Source organism: Lissotriton helveticus, chromosome 10 (assembly GCF_964261635.1).
Source record: "Lissotriton helveticus chromosome 10, aLisHel1.1, whole genome shotgun sequence".
Classification (NCBI taxonomy): Eukaryota; Metazoa; Chordata; class Amphibia; order Caudata; family Salamandridae; genus Lissotriton; species Lissotriton helveticus.
The window spans coordinates 439,690,802-439,712,148 of NC_136071.1; the positions used below are offsets into that span (position 1 = coordinate 439,690,802).

The window sequence follows — 21,347 nt, forward strand, 5'->3', positions numbered from 1 at the left end:
ATTCGACGTGCATCGTCTTACTTCGAAAACTTTTTATCGGAAAACCCGAGGCAGGCCGTTGGGCCTACCCGTGCTGACAGTGCTAGCAATCGATGGAACAGACTCCATTTAAGCTATGTCCCGGGTGTTATGCTAAATTTCCATGCACAGACTTGCACGAAGTGTGCAACCTCTGTTTATCCCTGAAACATGACGAGAAGGAATACGACGCGTGTTGATCATTCAGATGGAAAAAGACACTTCGTGATCGTCTGGCTTGACGCCATGAGATGCAACATCAGAGCGACTCTGTTCCGGACCTCTTCAGAGAAGATTCCGATATCCAACAACCAGCTCAAGGCCCAGAGGAAGAAGAGCAGATCTGCGTGTCCAAGGCCGACTCCGACATGGAAGAAGACATCACTGCGGGTCAGTGTACTAGGAGTACAGATCCCCCTGGGCCCATTCACCATGAGAGAAAGGCTCCGGTCCCTCCTTCGCCCTCGGTTTCAGGTTGGCACGACAAAAGTTTCTGATGCCCCGCCCTCCTGCCTGGCACCAAAACAAAAAAGAGAAGTCTTCTGGCTCTGGCTAGAGCCAGCCCCACTCAGATGATGAACCGACACCTTCGGCACCAAGACATAAGACCAAGCATCTATCGGTCAACATACCTTCGGGACCGAATATTCCACCTTCGACACCGAAAGACTCAGAGCCGAAACCCTCCAAGTCCAAAGACTCGGCGCCAAAACCCGCCAAGGACAGACTCGGAGCCGAAACCCTCCAAGCCCAAACACTCAGAGCCTAAACCTTCGACGCGCAAGGGCTCGGAGACAAAATATTTGGCGCCAAAATCACCACGTAAAGCGAAAGAAATTCTCCCCAAAGAGTCTCCGTCCAATGAGCCAACTTTGGACCCAAAACAGAAAAAGCTGGTAATAAACCCTAAAACAAGACATATTCAGGCAACCCTTCCAAAAAAACGGAAAATGTACATACCAGAGGACTATCATATCCCTCTTAAGAAGGATGTGGGTTCTAACCCTTCTCCTCCTTATATTCCACCTCCTTCTTCTCCCCCTAATCCTAACTTGCTTATTACACCATTAAATTCACCATCAACACCGATTACACCTGACCCACAGGATGAAGGGGATGAGGATCAGGATCCGCCACAGGACACTGATCCTCGGGAGGATTACCACACAGATCCAAATACAGATAATGACCTAGATTTGTATCCCTCCAGAACCTCCCCACCTGATGACAACATCGGCTATATTGAGCTCCTTAACAGGGCTGCTTATTATCATGAAATAGAACTTCATAAAGAGCCTTTGGAAGAGGATTTTCTCTTTGAGAAACTTACTATTCCTAAAGAACTACTCATACCTTGCCAATGCTAATAGGCAGGTAGGTACCCCAAAGGGCGGCACAGGGGCTTCCTCCTTGCCCAGAGCAAGTGACCCGGAGCCCAGCCCCCAGAGCCGCGTGGCCTGCTAGCCGGCATCCACCAACCGAAGGCCTCCTTTCCATCATTGGATAAAATTGGGCCTACCTACCCCTGCACCCGGCCGCCCCTGTGCCGCTGGGACTGAACTAACTGTACTCACCTGACCCTGGGGGACCCCTGAGTCTACACCCAGAACCCTAACTTCACCAACCACGTACTCACCTGGAAACCGATAATTCACTTACCTGCCATTGGATAACATTGACCCATTTTGACTCGAACATTTTCTAAGTGTGAGGTTTTGAAAACTGAAAATATTCCTATAAAATCAGCCAAAGTCCGAATTCGAAAATACTCACCTGTGTTCAGGAGAGAAGCCAGTACTGTACCTTTCAGCCCAGTACTGAACCACAAAAGTAATCCCTAGCGGGTTTACTAGTAACCTGTATTTTCTCCATAGGAACCCATTGTCTGCTTTTCTATGAAATTTCTTCTAAGTGTCTACTTTTGAAAACTGCAAATATTCTTTAAAAATTTTACTAAATACTGAAACGCAATTACCTACCTGTTTTGAGTTAAGCCCCCAGTGCTGGCCCTAGGAAACTAGTGCTGGGTTACAAAAGTAAAGCGATCATACTTTACCTGTAACCTGAATTTCCTCCCATTGGATAACATTGTCAGAATCACCTTGAAAAGTTTCTAAGTGTGAACTTTTAAAACCGCTTTATATTCAGGAAAAATCATCACAGTAACTAAAACGTTTTTGCTAATCTGGTTTCAGCTTAGACCCTAGGACTGAATATAAGATCTAGTCCTGGAACTACCAAAGTCATCCATAAAGTAATCAACTGTACTTTCCTATGAAAAACCCATTGAGCTCAATGCTAGATTGTGTTTCAGAACTGTGTTGCTGATTAGCTATCCTGTAATTATTGTGTGTACAAACGAATTGCTCCTCTGCAAACTATTTACATGAGTACTCGTACCTTGAAAAGTATATTTTGAGAACTGTTGGTTATAAAAATAAAACAACTATATCTGTGGATATAAAAACAATTGGCCTGGAGTTCAGTCCTTGAGTATGTGAAACCTTTTGCTGACTGAGTGTGTACAACAAATGCTTTACACTGTCCTCTGGTACTGCCTTACTGCTCGACCAAGCTACCACTTTGGAGAGTAAGGTCAATTCTGACTTTAACCTCTGTTATACCTCTGGGGTTGGTGGACTCTATACACACTGTACTTCCATCTAATCGAGTATATATATAGCAACTTTCTCACATTGGTGGATCAGCGGTGGGATACAAACTTGCATTTGTTGGACTACTTGGTTACCATCTGATCACACGACAGAACTCATAAATTGCCTTTAGAATTCTGAAATTGGTCTTTTCCAAAAATACTAAAAATCTGATAGGGCCTTGCTTAAGTCCAATTAGAATTTTGTGAAAAAAAGTCACTACAAGCTAGGGTAGAGGGTTAGGACTATCAGGTTAGAATGTCTCAACAGAACCCAGCTGTTAGTGAAGATAATACAAACATGGTAGAGGAACTCGACCTCACACCTTAGTTGCACCTGGACTTCAAGGAATTGAAGGCTCTATGCAAAGTAAAGAAAATAATTGTAGGTCTGCATACAACCAAACAAAAGCTCCAAGAGCTCCTGGCTGAGTATACAAAAGACCACCCCTCTGAGCAGGGTGACACCCAGCCAGAGGAAGAAGGAGTGGATGAGGAGGATGACACTGATAATCCCCCCATCATTCCTAGGGAGGAGGGGGTCCCTGTACCCCTGACTCCAAGAATCAGCCTATGGGAGCCTAGGAACCACACAGGTGGACTAGTCCCCAGGGAACACATTGGGGAAAGCCCCAGTGAAGAGGACAACTTCCTAGAAAAGTTGGCTAAGAGATTAGACATAGAGACAAGGCTCCTGGCTATAGAAAAAGAAAGAGAAGAGATGGGCCTAGCCCCCATCTCTGGTGGCAGCAATACCAATAACAAGGATAGAGAGCAATCGTATGATCCTAAAATCCCCAAAGGGATTGTCCCTAAATTTGAGGAAGGTGATGACTTCACCAAGTGGTTCACAGCCTTTGAGAGGGCTTGTGAAATCAGACAGCTAAAGAAACCTCTCTGGGGGGCCCTCCTGTGGGAACTGTTTTCTGGTAACTGCAGAGACCGACTTCTGACCCTCTCTGGGCCAGATGCAGGGTCCTATGATCTCATGAAGAAGGCTCTGATTGAGGGATTTGGACTCACCACTGAGGAGCACGGAATTAGGTTCAGGGGGCTCACAAAACCCAGAAACAATCCTGGATAGATTTTGTAGACTACTCAGTAAAGACACTGGATGGTTGGTTAACTGGACACAATGTGCATGACTTTACTGGACTGTATAATTTGTTTATGAAGGAACACATTTTGAGTAATTGCAAAAATGAAAAGTTACATCAGCATTTGGTAGACCTAGGTCTAATTTCTCCCCAAGAATTGGGAAAGAAGGCAGACCACTGGGTCAAGACTAGGGTGACAAGGACAGCCACTGGCGGTGACCAAAAGAAGGTGGCCACAAAACCCCCCAGGGAAATGGAGGTGAGAATCCCCAAGATAAAATGTCTGAGTCTTCCAAAGGGCCCAAAAAACCTGTTCAGATGGGTGGGTCCCAATCTACTCCCTATGTGCCTCAGCCCTATAGGGAAAGAAACTTTGATCCTAACAAGGCCTATTGTAACAACTTTAGAAGTTGGGACATTTAACTGTAGACAAGAACTGCCCCTACTACAAAGCCCCTAAGGCACCCCTTCCAGCTACTCCAGGGACAGTAAATCTACAGATGGGATCAGAGGAGTACCCAGAGCAAATCTGGGAATACACTCAAGCTAGTCTAGACTGCTTGGGGAATATGGAGGTTGCCAGTGTGGCTGGGTGGTCAACCAACTGTAACAAATATATGCAATACCCCTCCATCAATGGAACTAGAGTAGAAGCCCTGAGGGATACAGGTGCCAGCTATGGTAAGGGAAAAGCTGGTTTCCCCAGAGCCTACCTGATTGGGAAAACTTACCCAGTCACCAATGCTGACAGCATTACCACCCAACGCCCCCTAGCTATGGCAACATTAGGATGGGGGGAGGTTACTGGCCTGAAACTGGTAGTGGTCTCACCACAATTGCCAGCTGACTGTCTGCTTGGAAATTACCTGGAGACCTCAGCCTGGGCTGAAGTTGAGCAAGTAACCCATGCAGCCATGCTGGGTATCCCTAGACTGGTGTGTGTCCAAACCAGAGCACGGAGCAAAAAGAAGGGTGAACAAGTGAGGTTGGAGCCTGAAAGTGTGGCCCAACCAACCAAGAGAAAAAGCAAGGAGGCTAGGGAACCAGCTTCTAGACAGCCAGCCTCTCAGGACCCCTCTCCCCAAAGAGAGGACTTGGAAACCCTGGAGGGAACTGAGCCTATGGAGCTTGAGCCTTACCAGGCTGGACTCCTGGGCCCAGGGGGCCCCACTAGGGAGGAGCTGTGCCAGGGTCAGCGAGACTGCCCCACTCTTGAAAGCCTGAGGCAGCAAGCAGCTGCAGAAGCCAAGGCAGATGCCAGTGGTACCCACAGAGCTTATTGGGAAGAGGTATTACTGTATGCTGAGGCAAGAAACCCCAATCCTGGAGCTACCAGGATAGTGGTAGTGCCACAGAAGTACAGGTAGTTCCTCTTACTTTAGCTCATGACATCCCCCTAGCTGGACCCCTGGGCAAACCAAAACTTGGGAAAGGTTGATTAGCCACTTGTACTGGCCCCAGATGAACCGAAAAGTGAAGGAGTTTGTGAGCTCCTGTGTTACCTGTCAGGCCAGTGGCAAGACAGGTGGCAAGCCAAAGGCCCCCCGGATACCACTGGCAGTGGTGGGGGTGCCCTTTGAAAGGGTAGGTGTGGACATTGTGGGTCCACTTGAACCTCCCACAGCGTTCAGGAAACAAATTCATTCTAGTAGTAGTGGATCATGCTACTAGGTACCCTGAAGCAATTCCCCTTAGGGTCACTACAGCTCCTGCAGTAGCCAAGGCCCTCCTAGGTGTCTTCACCAGGGTAGGGTTTCCTAAGGAGGTGGTTTCAAAAAAGAGGTACCAACTTCATGTCTGCTTACCTGAAACACATGTGGAAGGAGTGTGGGGTGCAGTACAAGTTCACTACCCCATACCACCCACAAACCAATGGTCTTGTAGAAAGATTCAACAAGACACTGAAAGGTATGATCATGGGGCTCCCTGAAAAACTCAAAAGGAGATGGGATGTCCTGTTGCCATGCCTGCTTTTCGCTTATACGGAGTGGAGTTTTCACCCTTTGAACTTCTGTTTGGTCATCCTGTAAGGGCACCACTTTGTTTTGTAAAGGAGGGTTGGGATAGCCTCTCCAAGAACCCAAACAGGACATTGTGGACTATGTGCTTGGCCTAAGGTCCAGAATGGCTGAGTACATGGATAAAGCATCCAAAAATCTTGAGGCCAACCAGGAGCTGAAGAAGCACTGGTATGACCAAAAAGCCATGGAAGAAGCACTCATGAACACAGACCTAGACATCGACTTTCAAATTTTCCTGATGGAACTGATGTATTTCACGCTGTATCAAAGTTATTTCAAATACAACCAAGCTTGGTATCAACAACTCACCGGGATGGCCATGGGCAATTCGGCAGCACCCGTCTATGCCAACATTTTCATGCAGTGGTATGAAAATAAACACATATTCGCTAAAAAAGAATGGACAGACAACCTAAAGATGATCATAAGATACATAGATGATCTGTTCATCATCTGGACAAGTACAAAAGACAGCTTACAAAATGCACTGACAGGATTCAATCAGATTGACCAACGCATTCAATTAACATGGGACATATCTAACACCACTGTCAACTTCTTGGACGTCAAAGTTTCAATCACTCCAGAAGGATTCTCCACAGATCTATATGTAAAACCAACTGACATAAATAACATGTTACACCACTCAAGTTTCCATGAGCCAAACCTCTTAAGAAATCTACCGTTTTCACAAATGGCGAGAGTAAAAAGGATCACCTCTGAAGAGGTAACTTGCAACTTAAGACTAAAAGAAACTGCTAACAAATTTGCCAACAGAGGGTACCCTCGAACACTTATTGATGAAACGAAAGGAAGGATTGATAACATCACAAGAACCGAACTCCTAACCTCCAGGGCCAAGCCAGAACAAACACGGACTGTAGTGGTTTCTAAATTTTCAACAGCAAGCAAGCAATACAAGAACATCATCTTGAAACATTGGGCGATACTGAACATAGAACCGGACTTTAAATATATTTTCAAACTCCCCCCCAATATTTGCCTTCACAAGAGAAAACAACCTAGGTGAGATTGTACAAAACAAACCCACTGAGATTACCAAGTTCACCGGAACAAAACCATGCCTCAATTGCGGCAACTGCAACAGCATAATCAGGGGAAATACAATCAACCACCCCATGAAGGGTCACCCAATCAAACTCAAGGTAAACGCAACATGTGACACTAATAACTTGATCTACGGAATAAGATGCCCATGTGGGAAAATGTATGTGGGGAAGACGGAACGGCGCATCAAGGTTCGCCTTACAGAACATAAATCTAACATCCGATTGAAAAACACTAAATCAGCTCTGTCAGCGCACTTTGTGGAAAAACAACACAACATATCACAATTAAAGTTTGTGATACTTGAAACAGTACTGAGAACAGAAGGAAGAGACAACACCAAACACCTATTAAGGAGAGAGAACTTTTGGATACAAAAACTAACCACCCAGAAACCGATGGGTCTTAACGACCGGATTGAACTATCATGTTACCTGTAAAATTGCTCCAATGACCATTACTTGTCAATACTGAGTGAGTCCACACAGTCAGATTGTAACAGTACATAAGATATGCCACGCACTCGCCACAACACAACACCCTAATCTAGACCGTTCTCACATGCAAGCCCTACCACAGTGGCTCAAACAGCAGAGGAGCACATCTTCACCAGCATCCTGGAACGTATGTTCTAGCCCCATATCAGCCTTTCACAGCGGGTCTCCTACTTAACTATTTTTTCACAATATATTTACCCCGACAGTTTTTACTCCCACATATATTCTTAGTTCCCGAATTTAATCTAAGCACGTTCCCTTATCACCAACATAACTGGGTTCCCATACCACATATTGGTCTACCCCTTTCACACGAGACAACCGTAGTCTTTTTACCATCTTCACGGTCACATGACCGGAACCGAGTTTGAACATAGTAAAACGCGACCGGCTTTTGTGCCGGCGTTTCGGAAGAGTTCCAAACGGATCGAAGCACATCACCAAGATTACACAGGTTAGTCTATTGCAGCCGACCCCACTAGGCGAATTCCCAAGACCTCCCGTTTTAAAATCTCAGAACGAACATGACGAGGCCTTTCATCGTTCTTTTACAGATTTAAACACACAGATGAAGAAAGGCTTGTAAGTAAAAACACCGACCCATTGTGAATATTAACTTTTGAACACATGTTGTAGGTTTATTTGAGAATATCAGTTTAGCAATTTAACAGCTTAAGAGTGAACAACATAATCGTTTGCATTTACCAACTTGATTCATGATGAATGTTACTGTGATTAATACTTTAATGCAATCTGAATTGTAATTGAAACCACACTCATTTTTACAGTGTCTGTTCCCTGATGAAGGGCATAACGATAATGCCCGAAATGCATTGGATATCCTAAAAACGACATTGCCTGAAGTCTTATGATGTTATAAGAATTACATGATTAAGATGAAATGAAAAAAATGAAAAAAATTAAATCTCATATGAATTAAATAGAGATTTATGAACATTCTGAAAAAAAGTGTGGAAGTCTTTTTTCTGAAGGAAAGACAAAGCACATGTGTGCCCTAAAGGGATGAAACTGGTGGCTTCCGGTTTCACTACTATCCATGTTACACAGACGTCGTTGGACACTCGACGCCACCTCTAGGAGCACCAACCAATAGAATAAAGTTTTCTTCTAAAAAACCAGACGATAAACAGCAGTGCATCTATCCTTAACCCTAACAATGACCAAAAAGCTGCCATGGTTGAGTTTCAACCTGGGCAACAGGTGTGGGTTTTGGAGCCAGTGGCACCAAGGGCTCTCCAAGACAGATGGAGTGGCCCTTACCCTATCCTGGAGAAAAAGAGTGAGGTCATTTACTTAGTGAACCTGGGCACCAGCAGGACACCCAAAAGGGTTATCCATGTGAACCGCCTCAAACTCTACAATGACAGGGCTGACCTCACCATGCTGATGGTGACTGATGAGGAACAGGAAGCAGAGAGTGAACCTTTCACTGATCTCCTCTCTGCCAGCCCACAAGATGGGTCAGTGGATAGAGTAGTCTTTTCAGACACCCTCACTCCCCAACAGCAGGCGGACTGCAAGCAAGTCTTGCAGCAGTTTGCTAGCATCTTTTCCTTGACCCCTGGTCTGACCAGCTGGTGTACCCATGATGTGGAAACTGGTGACAGTAACCCTGTCAAGAACAAAATCTATCGACAATCAGACCAAGTCAAGGAAAGCATCAAAGCTGAAGTCAGCAAGATGCTGGAGCTAGGGGTGATTGAACCCTCTGAGAGCCCCTGGGCTAGCCCAGTGGTTCTAGTCCCCAAACCTCATTAACAGGGTGGAAAGAGAGAGATGAGGTTGTGTGTGGACTATAGAGGGCTCAACTCTGTCACAAAGACAGATGCTCACCCCATGAGAACCCGCAACAAGAAGTATTACAAGACATAACCAACTCGTCTATCATTAACCTCTCTACTAAACAGCTTACGATACATGAACAATCAGTCCTTGAATTAGGAATCAAATTTGTTCCAATAGTTAAAACAGACATAATAAATCTAAAAATAGAGGCTCAAGATCTATTCAGAAAAATCAGATTAAAATCATTTTTTCACAACAAAGAAAATACTAGACCACCAGAACCATCTAACTTATCAAATAAGTCGTCTTTTACTCCGACATCTCAAATGGTTCCCAAACAAATATTGGCGTTTGAACAAGCCGTTCTTTCCTCAATCACGCAGTTGGGCCGACAAAAAACATTTTTTAGGAGAAATATCTCAAAAGACCAACAGACAGCAATTAAACATCTAAGTGAAGACATAACCATTGTAGTGAAGCCGGCCGATAAACGGGGAGCCCTGGTGCTTTGGCAAAAAGACAAATACATCAAAGAAGCGACAAGTCAAATAGACAACACAGAATGGTATAGAAAACTAACAAATGATCCAACTGATATAATCCAGGCAGAGATCCAAATCATACTAAAAGAAGGACTTGATGAAGGGATATTGGGCCCAAAAGAGTTTGAATATATGAATTAAAAAAAAACTCGGACCCCAGTGATTTATTTCCTGCCCAAGGTGCATAAAAACCTGCAAAACCCGCCCGGAAGACCAATAGTCTCCGGGTGTGATTCTATACTAGAACCACTGGCTAAATATGTGGATGTTTTTTTAAAACCCTTTCTGAGCGATGTAAAATCCTACATCAAGGACACCAGAGATTTTATTAACAAAGTTGAAAACTTGCCGTTTGATGAGAAGAAAGAACTAATGGTGGTGATGGAGAGCGGTAATTTCTTCTGGTAGTTTCTCAATGCAAAACCCTCATGCTACCTCTAATTTACCGCTCAAAAGGTGTTGGGCCCTTCACACCATGTATTACCTTCAGGAGATTTTAATAAAGATGAACAGTCAAAATACAATTATTATTGTAAGCCAATAAAGAGAGTTGTTGATTATTTTAAAGGGTTTTATTTTCTAGTCAAAAGTTAAGTTTTTCTCTGACCCTTTATTCATTAGTAAAATATCAATTAGGTTACAGAATTTGGAAAACAGGAAAAATATCAATAATACAGAACACATTACAGTCTGCATATAAGCATTACATGTAGTTATGAAAAATGTGGCGCAAAAGTCTTAAAGAGTTTCTAAGAAAAATAGTCTTGCAAAGCTAATCAGTACTTAAATAGTTTGCAAAAATATGCTATTAAGATAAATAAATGCATAAATCAAATAAATCTTTTCAGACCTAATTAATTAGTCAAAACATAAACTTAAAGTTTAGCATCTAATCCTATCCTGATCCACTGCACTCTCTGTCTGTCTATGTCTAAAGAGGAAAGCAGCCCGCCCTTCACAGGCCTCAAAGGAATGTGGCATGAAGTGCCAAGATATGACGTGGAAGCAAGAAACCTCCCCCTGACACTCCTCGGACGCAAGCCCGCCCTTCAGCAATCTCCCGGGACGTTTCTCGTACCTAACCCATAGAAGCCAGCTGAGCTGAGAAAAAGAAGAAGTGCCAGCCCCCATCCAGAGAGGACAGTATTTATACCATAATTATTGGCAGAGTACACAAAGATGTAACATTTTTCAGTAAAACCTTTACGTGATTGGTCAGTCATGATGCATGAGGTCACACTTCCCTGACTCATTCTAAAAACCCGACTTCACTAGTCTTAACAAAAGAAGCATACATGAATACCTACATTTATAAACATTTGCAACATTTACTAGGAAAAATGTTTCAATCTAATTCATCCTTCCTTCCTTCTCAGCGCAGTAGATGGACACTTTTAACTAACTGGTACATTGGCAGAATGACAAGAATGTGCAGTTCACGCTGTCCTTGACTTCTTGTCATGAGGAAAGCTGCCACAGTCTGCGCATGCTCCCTTCTCATTAAATTGCAAGTCATAGCCTTGATGGATTCACAGGCAGCCATGTTTTGTGTAGGCCCCAAAAATAAAACAAACACAAAGATAATATTAATTTCATGTAAATCAGTCCATTATGTTTCCCAAGTGCATTATTAATTCACACACATTATAAAAAGAGGTGTTATTAACTGAAAATGTTTATCAAAATATGCAACAAGTCAAAGTCTATTAAGACAGGAATAATAAATTTAGATTGGCAAGGGATGAGCTGGGAAGAGAGAAACACATTTAATGAATCTTCAAAGGTAAAAAGGCCACTTTTCTCTACATTGCAAAAAAAACACATGTTAATTCAGCAAAAGCATTTTCACACTGAAGTGAATAGGCCTCACTTTCAAGTTTTTCATGTGCCATGTTTTTAACCTGCACCAAAATGTGCGTTGCAATTTAAATGCAGCCTGTCTGAAGCCCAAAAAAATAAACTGCATGACTGCAGATGAAATCTGCTCCATCAAATCCACCCTTCTGATAATTCAAATCATAATAAAATGATTTATAATTCATCACACATATTTCATTTCACAAGTGACAGTATTTTTTTTTTTTAAATTGCAAAAGCTGAGCATATAACAATGTTACTTCTATTTCTAAGGCAAACACAAGTTTGGTCTGTAATCAGATCATATATAGCCAAGTTCAATTGTTTTAGTGCAGAGTTCTGTAAGTAGCTTTTTGGAACAGTTAGTCTTCTTTAAAATAAGTAACTAAAATAATAAAAAAGGAATTCAACATGACAGTTTCAGCATTTCTTTGCTCTGTGTCATCAGCTTGCCATCAGAATGGCTCATACTTTCCATGCAAATTGGACTACTTAGGGGCTGAGAAACTCTGACGGAGCACCATCAATCCTTTGCACTTTTTCAACCAAGGCCTTTCACTCTTATTTTCACTTTGATCAGATTCAGATGTTTCACCACAGCATCTCTCAGATCAAAACCGTTGCACCATCCATTATGCAGCTCAATCTGCCTACCATGAATATGTGTTTATGCAGGAAGCGCAGCAGACGAGCGCAGCGGGCGCGACGAATGCGCGCCGAAGGCGCGCATAAGGCAAGCTCGTCTGCGCTCGTCCGCGCCGAGTCCGGGCCAGGGGCCATACCCCTTACAACCCAGGCTAAACAAACCATATCCTACAGCACAGACGCGCTTCTCAGCATGAGACCTGTGGGACATGATTGTTTGAGGTACTGTCTTGAGACTACGTCCCTTCCAGCCACTTGTCCAAAATGTCATGCCTCCTTCTCCACAGGGCAGAGCAAACCCTTAAAGCATGAATACTTCATGCTTCTTTTAAACTGCAGATCCCTTCCCAAACATAAGGTGGAAATATCCCTCCTTTTGGAGGAACGCAAGCCGGACGCACTGTTTCTAACGGAAACATGGTTAACATCTGACTCTGACCCTGATGTGGTAGCATCCCTCCCCTCTGGTTATCAAATCACTCGTCAAGACCGCTCAGACGGCAGAGGGGGAGGACTAGCAATCATATTCAAAGATCAATATTGTTGCAGACTTTCCGTGGAAAACATCCCACACTGTGAAAGTCTAGCCTTCTCGCTGGAGTTTTCCCCCAACCACTGCTTCTCGGGCACTTTGATATATCGCCCACCTGGCCCCCTCAAACAATTTCACAATTGCTTACCTGCAATAGTGGCGTCACGCATCTGCACTGCCGCCAACTTCACTGTGTTAGGCGACCTTAATTTACACTTTGATTCACCGTCGGATTCAACGGCTACTACATTAGCCGACGACTTGGCCGCACTACAACTCACTCAACGAGTAAACACTTCAATCCATGTAAAAGGACACCTTTTAGATCCAGTCTTTAGTAACTGTGTGGAATCGGTAATTGAGTCCCCACTCCCCCTCCCCTGGACTGACCATTTTTTGGTGCCTTTCACCTGGCTTACCCAAAAACCCATCCCCGTAACACCTTCGACTAGATATGCTAGATCCTGGGCACGGATACAAGTGGAAGAATGGACAAACAAACTATTGGAAAATCTTCCCCCTAATAACGAAGATCCTTGTCTGGCAAACCAGGAGTACGAAAATTGGATTTTGCACTCCCTCGAAACTATCCTCCCTCTTAAGAAATCTATGGTAAAACGCTCCCACAAGACAGCACCATGGTACTCGGAAGCCCTCAGGAACAAAAAGCGCCAATGCCGAAAAGCAGAAAGAAAATGGCGCTCAAATTATTCTACGGAGGAAAAAACCCTTTATCGGGAAGAAATAAAAGCATATAAAGAGGACATAAAAACTGCCCAAACAGCATACTTCTCTGACAAAATCCTAGCCTCAAAATCTAAATCCAGGGAAATATTCCAAACCTTGCAAAAACTGACCAAACCACCCCCCCCTAGTGTATATGAGGAGAAATCTGTCTCCCAATGCAATGATTTGGCGGAATTTTTCTCGGCCAAAGTAAATAAAATATACTCTTCCTTCCCTCTTGGCACTACTTCTCAAATAGCTCAGGATACCACCAGGGGGCCAGACCTTGGACTGGCCTCCTCACCTACACTTGACCATTTTCCCTGCATGGATCTGGAAGTGGTAGAATCTATGGCTCGGAAAGTTAAATCCGGCTCTCCAACCGACCCGGCACCTCCAGAGGCCATGTTACTCGCATCTCAGACGGTCCTACCCATCATCAAGAACCTTTTGAATGCCTCCATTGATTCTGGCATTGTCCCGCCTGCCTGGAAACAGGCAATGGTCCGAGCATTGATAAAAAAGCCAAGCCTAGACCCATCGGATTTCGCCAACTATCGTCCGATCTCACTACTCCCCTGGGTGAGCAAAATCGCGGAGAAATATATCAATCTCCAACTGGTTAGCTTTCTGGAAAACAACCAGCTGTTGGACCCTACCCAGACAGGGTTCAGGCCGAAGCACGGAACAGAGTCCGCCCTCCTTATGGTCATGGAGGAGTCCAGGAAAATTCTTGATCAAGGAGGATCAGTGGCAGTGATCCTCCTTGATCTCAGTGCGGCGTTTGATACGGTCAGTCATAACACCTTACTGAACCGCCTATCAAGCGTCGGCATCGTGGACAAGGCCTGGCTCTGGTTAAAATCCTTCCTCAGCAATAGGTCGTTCCAGGTGTTTGACGGACAGACAGTCTCCTCCAGCATACCCCTGAAGTGTGGAGTCCCCCAGGGCTCCTCTCTAAGCCCTGCGCTTTTTAATATCTACATGAGGCCACTGGCTGAGGTAGTTCGTCCGTATGGAGTTAAGATCATCTCCTATGCGGACGACACCCAGTTGGTGGTCTCTCTAGCGCAGGAAGCTCAACACCCACTTTCAGGGGGACTAACAAAATGCTTGGAGGAGGTGAAGTCCTGGATGACCCTGTCATCACTAAAACTCAACGGTGACAAAACGGAGCTCATGCTCCTGGGCCCGGCTGATCCAACCTTCTTCAATTCATTATGGCCCACCTGTCTAGGCCCCCCCCGGCCCCGAAAGAAAACATCAAAAGCCTAGGGGTATGGCTGGACAGGAATCTTTCTCTTAATACTCAGGCCACAAAGCTTTCCGCCACCTGCTTTGGACTACTCAGGACATTGAAGAAAGTTCTTCCTCTGCTCCCAATGGAGGCAAAGAAAACAGTCATACAGGGCATAATTCAGTCACGTCTGGACTCGAACAACGCCCTTCATCTGGGAGCCCCAGAGTACACCTTGAATAGACTACAGTTGGTACAAAACTGTGCTGCCCGTACCTTACTACAAATCCCCCGCAGAACCCCAGTCAGGGAGGCACTGACTAGCCTTCACTGGCTCCCTGTACGCAAGAGAGTCTCTTTCAAAGCAATGTGTATTGCCCACCAGGCCTTCTGGGACTTGGGGCCCCAAATCACGCATAGCCTAGTTAGCCAATATCATCCAGGCAGAGACCTGCGCTCTAGCCAGGCTTTTATGGCAACAGTCCCCAGAATTAAAAGGACTAGATCAGGCGGAAGAATGTTCACCTTCAACGCCTCAAAGATCTGGAACTCCCTTCCTTTTCATTTGAGATCGAATCCTGACCTTGCCTCTTTCCGCAAACAATTAAAAACACATCTGTTTAAATCCCCTTAAATAATTTAGCCCCACCCCCCTCCTCCCAGCCTGCTATCCTCATTACTCCTCCATCTGGTTCCTCTAGCGCTTGGACGCCCCAGGGCAGCAATTCGCGCTATAAAAATCCATTTTCATTCATTCATTCATTCATCTTGTGTAGCAGCTGCAATCTGGTGAGAAACTGCACACTGTACACCAACCAGACCTACACAGCAATGGCTAGTGTTCTCCTCAGTGTTTTCCACAAGTGCATTTGCATATGCATTTTCAAGCCACTTTGGTGATGCTGAAACACAGTCTTTTGCAAAAGGTAACTCAGTGCTGCCATTGTGTTGCTTTATTATGCTTGACACTTCAGGCAGATAGCTACAATCCATTCCTTGTCCAATCTGTTGTTCTGCACTCATTATCTTTGAGACCACATTATGATCTGATTTCAGAGAAACTGGCAATCTATACCTGGGCATCAGTCTTTGCAATAACACATTTGCCACTTTGCAGTTGTCATTTTTCTCAAAAACAGTTCTGATACAACCCTGTTGTGCTGCTTCAAAAACATTTTCTTGAGCCTCTTTAAATTTAACTGTGAAGATTCCATAGAATGTACATGCTAACAGAACACAAATTTGTGCAACTGAATTAGCATTTCTCTCTCCCATGACTACAGTGACTCCCAATTGAGCAGATATACTGCATGTCATGGTAAGGGCAATCAATTTCGAATTTTGGGCTGGGGTAATTACTAAAAGCCATGAAGCTTTGACAACATCATGTATAAGGAGCACAGCATGTGCTGCTTTTAATGTGTCACCTTTCAAACTTGGGCCATCTACAAAATGGACATTGTTGGGCTGACTCAGACGTTCATCTTTAAAGTCTGAATTTGGCTTTATGCATATTTTCATGATATTTAGACACTCATATTCAGTTTCATCACAATCCAATCCATTTGCTGACATTTCTGTGAAGTTAGGGTCAAGGGTCATTGGGCAATACATCACAGACCTTTGAAAACATTCATTTTTTTCAATTGGCAATGAGAGAGCGCAGCCCTCCCTCTCACTGCAAATTAGTGTATTTTCTTTCAAATAAACTTTCATTCCTAGTGCTGGGGCGCGACATTTTTTCTCTTTCAACTCTAGGAATGTTTTTGTGCAGTTGTTGTCCAATGGAAGCGGATCAGACACACCAGAGTGTGTCAGCCTCAGTAAAGGCTTAGCCACTAGGGAAAGGTGTAGTAACCACTCTCTACAGCAGCTAACCATTCCCAAAAATGTCCTGACTTCTTTCTGAATTTGAGGTGGATTTTTCTTGGAAATCATTTCCACCCTCTCTGGTGACACCTTTCTACCTCCCTTTCCAATGTTGTGTCCCAGACATTCATCTTCTTTTTGACAGTACTCCTGACTATTCTCATGCAATGGCACTATGACATGAACTTGGCAAAAATCAATAAAAATAAGCCATTCTTCACCACATGGAATGTGAAAAAATATATTGGCTGGATTCGGTACCACAGGACAACATGGAAAAAATATGCTTTTAATCTCCTGCACTATTCTGTTCTTTTCATTTATTTTCTGTGAACCTATGATCAGAAAGTTACATAAACTTCTAATCAATTCCATCAAAAATCCTTTTATTGGTAAAATTCTCGCAACTGATTCTGTTCCTGAATACATGTCATCTGGTTCAAATTTTAATAAGACATGTTCTGCACATTTTATTAATCTGGCATCCTTCTCTGTGAACTCTCTTATTTCTGTGTTTATTTTTTTTTCCAAAGCAGAAGGTAATTTTTCAACTGTCTTTTCTGAAAATAATGCTACAGCTGTCTCTTGTTGGGCCATTTTAAAATGTACATCCTCATCAGGAATCTGAAAAATAACATTATGTGGTGTACAGTAATCTGTACTGCTTAATTTGAAAAATAATTGTTTTCCTGCTAGGCCTGAGTCACAGACATCAGTTTTGCAATCTTCCTCAAATGGGCCTAATTTTGGGGCAAATTCTTCTAAAACTTTGTAATTTCTTTGTTTAAAACTCCTGCAACTAAATCTGGACTTTCCACTGCCTTCACAATGGAATTGGTAAATTCAGAATTGTGAGTGTTAAAACTCTCATTTGCAAACAGAGCAACCTGTTGAACTGGGTTCTGATTTTGTCTCTGGAAATAATTCACATTGACTCTGGACAACTTATTTAAATTCATGTTGGCATTTTCCATATTTTGTGGGACCATCTGTGCTTGAACAATTACTGCCATAGGTACCTGTTTCTGAACTGACATTTGCATTTGCTTAACTGGCATAATTTGCATCTGCAATTCTCCATGTTTTTGCGCATCATGTTTAAATTTATTTTTCTTCTTCCAATGCTCAAATCTGTTATAAAGATGGCAAAAGGACACATCTTCCAGCAGTACAACATCCATTCCTGAATTTGCACTAACCAAAATACCTTTACTTCCATCCTGTGCTCTTTTAATCTGTACCCAATCAACATCCTTTGCTGGCGCTCTGCCCTTCAGGAAAATAATCACTGCTATATTTTCCTCCATAACAACAGAAAATGATGGTGCATTCATGCAAACCCTTTTCATGGTCTCTTCACCTGGCCTTTCCACAACAACTTTAGATTCAAACCACAATTTAGTCAGCATGGCAATATAAAAGAACATTTCCAAATTAATGCACAACTCTTTTAAAAAGTCATCAAATCCATCAACTTGTGGGTACCACAGCACAATTCTGTCTCTCAGTTGTGGGAATGTGTTCAGAAATGCTGCAAGTTCACTTTTATTCTGTAGCATAGGAACATACATTTCTCCCACCTTTTCTCTCAATGAGTAAGCAAAAGCTTCTCCCTCATTCTGCTTATTATTTTTCTGAACTATATCTGGTGGCTTCTTTTCCTTATCCATTTTCCTTGCTATTTCTGGTGGTTTCTTTTTCTTCTCATGTTTTCTTGCCCACTTGTCTCCTAATTTTTCAAGCTCATTGCATTTAAAACCATATTTTATTTCTGCAATGTGCAAATGCATTCCTGAAGAACACATTTTCTCATTTGCTTCATCATCCATGTGTACCCTGACACTTTTCTGAAATGGAAAACTTCCTGAAACATCAGTTTCATATTTATGAGCCAAATCTGTCAGTCCATTATGTGTAGTTAATGCACATGCAGCTGTTTCCATACTCAGGGAAATTAATTCTTTTTCCTGACACTGGTTCACATTTTCATTATTTAAACAGCAGGGACAGTTAATTTCTTCATGTTCAAATGTTGAATTTAAAACACTAAGCTGTTTCTCTTTTTCAGGGCCTGTGTTGTTATGTTCTCCCATGTTCTCTATATTTTTAATCACTGCTGCTTCCTCAAAGCAGGTTTGAAAAATCCCATTTTCAAATATATTTATTTTATCCTGGGCTGCAGAAGTTGTAAATACCATTTTCCCCTCACCTTTTAGTGCTTGGGGTAATTTCTGTTCACTAATCTGTGAATTCTTAGTTTCTGAAATAAACCTTTCCATAATCACCTTTTCTGCAGCTCTTTCAACCTTTTCAGTAGGGACCATATTAATTGGGACAGTCATAATTTTTCTAGGCACTATCTGTACATCTGCAGTTTGCAATTCTTGGACTGAATCAGTCATATTTAAAGCAGTAACACCTGGAGGTATCATTGTCAGTACTGAATCAACAGGTAATGGGTCAATATACAATGTCTGCACAGTTCTCTCAGTCTGTATTTCCCTCTGTTCAACAGAAGCAGTAGCCCCTGTAGTATTTATTGGTGCACTATTTTCAGTCTTTTTCATAGGAACCACATAAAGTGGTGGACACTCAGTTATCAATGCATCCATTATTTCATCCCCTGAATCATTATTTATTTGAAGCTCTTTGTCAGCATTAATTCCCTTCTCCTGTATATGGTGCTTTACCTTTTTATCCTCACTTGCTTTCTCTCTTGCTGTCTTTTCCCACAGGCTTAAGGCCTCAAATTGTGCAGCTTTAGATGGTGTCTTTATTTCACATAAGACTTCTCTTAATTTGTCAATAATTTGCAATTCAAAAGTACCATCTTTTGGAAACCTCAAAACACCTTCTTTTTCAGTAATCTTGCACCATTGGTGAACCCACATACATGTGTTTTGTCCCAAACTGGTAGACATAAAATGCACAGGTGTTCCTTCAGGAGCATCACCAATAAAAAACAATTTTTTTCACTTTACCTCCTAACAGCTTCTTTAAACCTTCAAACAGTTTCATTTTTGCAATAGTTCAATGCAATTTATTTTCTCCAAAGCTGTCAGTCTCAATTTTAGTCAGTTTTACTCCTACCACTGACCCTCCACAAAATCTTACTTCAATATTTCTCTTAATCAATAACTCTGTTAGTAACAACATAAATACATTCGCTACTCTGTCTATTGTGCTAAATAAAGGATAGATTTATATTCACTGCGAGTAACACATTCCGCTTACCCTTCACAAAGTAAGACTTTCCGTTTACTCTTCAAACACTACAGGTAAATCCCTTCCGCTTACCTTTCACTCAAGCTCAGAAGAACCTGCTACTCCTTTGGACTTATCCTTCAGGATATATCTTAGTCCAAAGTTTCACCAGCGAACCCTTTTGCTGTCAATCAAGCTCAGAAGAACCTGCTACTCCTTTGGACTTATCCTTCAGGATATATCTAAGGCCAAAATTTCACCAGCGAACCCTTTTGCTATCAATCAAGCTCAGAAGAACCTGCTACTCCTTTAGTGTGACCCTTTCTAGGTGATATCAGACCAAAGTTTCACCAGCGAACTCTTTGCTATTAATCACTCACACAGAAAATAGTCCCTAATTTAACACTGCCAGCCCTCCTTAGCTTCTCAGTGTTATTCCAACAGACGAGTAACCTCAGTGCAGTGTGGCTTCCATTTACCACCCGCTATTCCTTCCCGGGATTCCACAGGTGTGCATACCTGCGTGTTCCAGACAACAAAGAACAAGACACTAACTTAACATCAAGAGTTAAAACATGTAATCAATACCCAAAAAATTATGTCCTATGAAATTACCAATATAATCAATAACACCATCAATTCAAAATGAGCAAAATGTCACCAACAGTAAAAAAATCCTTACTATTTTCAACACTTCAAAAATACATGCTAGCATATTAACAACATTTCACAACCCTATTGATACTCACACCACTTCTTGCATCACCTGCCAGTACTGCTTTGCCAATCTTCAGGTTCTGAGCATTGGAGTCAGGAATCAGGACTTGGACATTTATCTAACTTGGGCAATTATTTTATTTCCCTTCTTAAGGTCAATGATCCATTAGTTGAGTAGTTGATGGTGAAATCAATAATTACTAATCACCAAACTAATCAATAATGACCATCCTCTGCTTACCAAAAACTGATGGAGAGCGGTAATTTCTTCTGGTAGTTTCTCAATGCAAAACCCTCATGCTACCTCTAATTTACCGCTCAAAAGGTGTTGGGCCCTTCACACCATGTATTACCTTCAGGAGATTTTAATAAAGATGAACAGTCAAAATACAATTATTATTGTAAGCCAATAAAGAGAGTTGTTGATTATTTTAAAGGGTTTTATTTTCTAGTCAAAAGTTAAGTTTTTCTCTGACCCTTTATTCATTAGTAAAATATCAATTAGGTTACAGAATTTGGAAAACAGGAAAAATATCAATAATACAGAACACATTACAGTCTGCATATAAGCATTACATGTAGTTATGAAAAATGTGGCGCAAAAGTCTTAAAGAGTTTCTAAGAAAAATAGTCTTGCAAAGCTAATCAGTACTTAAATAGTTTGCAAAAATATGCTATTAAGAGAAATAAATGCATAAATCAAATAAATCTTTTCAGACCTAATTAATTAGTCAAAACATAAACTTAAAGTTTAGCATCTAATCCTATCCTGATCCACTGCACTCTCTGTCTGTCTGTGTCTAAAGAGGAAAGCAGCCCGCCCTTCACAGGCCTCAAAGGAATGTGGCATGAAGTGCC

General features: G+C 42.5%; 1 protein-coding gene across 2 annotated transcripts in view; it reads left to right on the forward strand.

Annotated features, from left to right (window-relative positions):
- The window catches only part of LOC144784260 (mitochondrial Rho GTPase 2-like), a 1,917,079-nt gene that overhangs the window by 1,802,608 nt on the left and 93,124 nt on the right, over positions 1-21,347 (forward strand). The window lies entirely within an intron of this gene.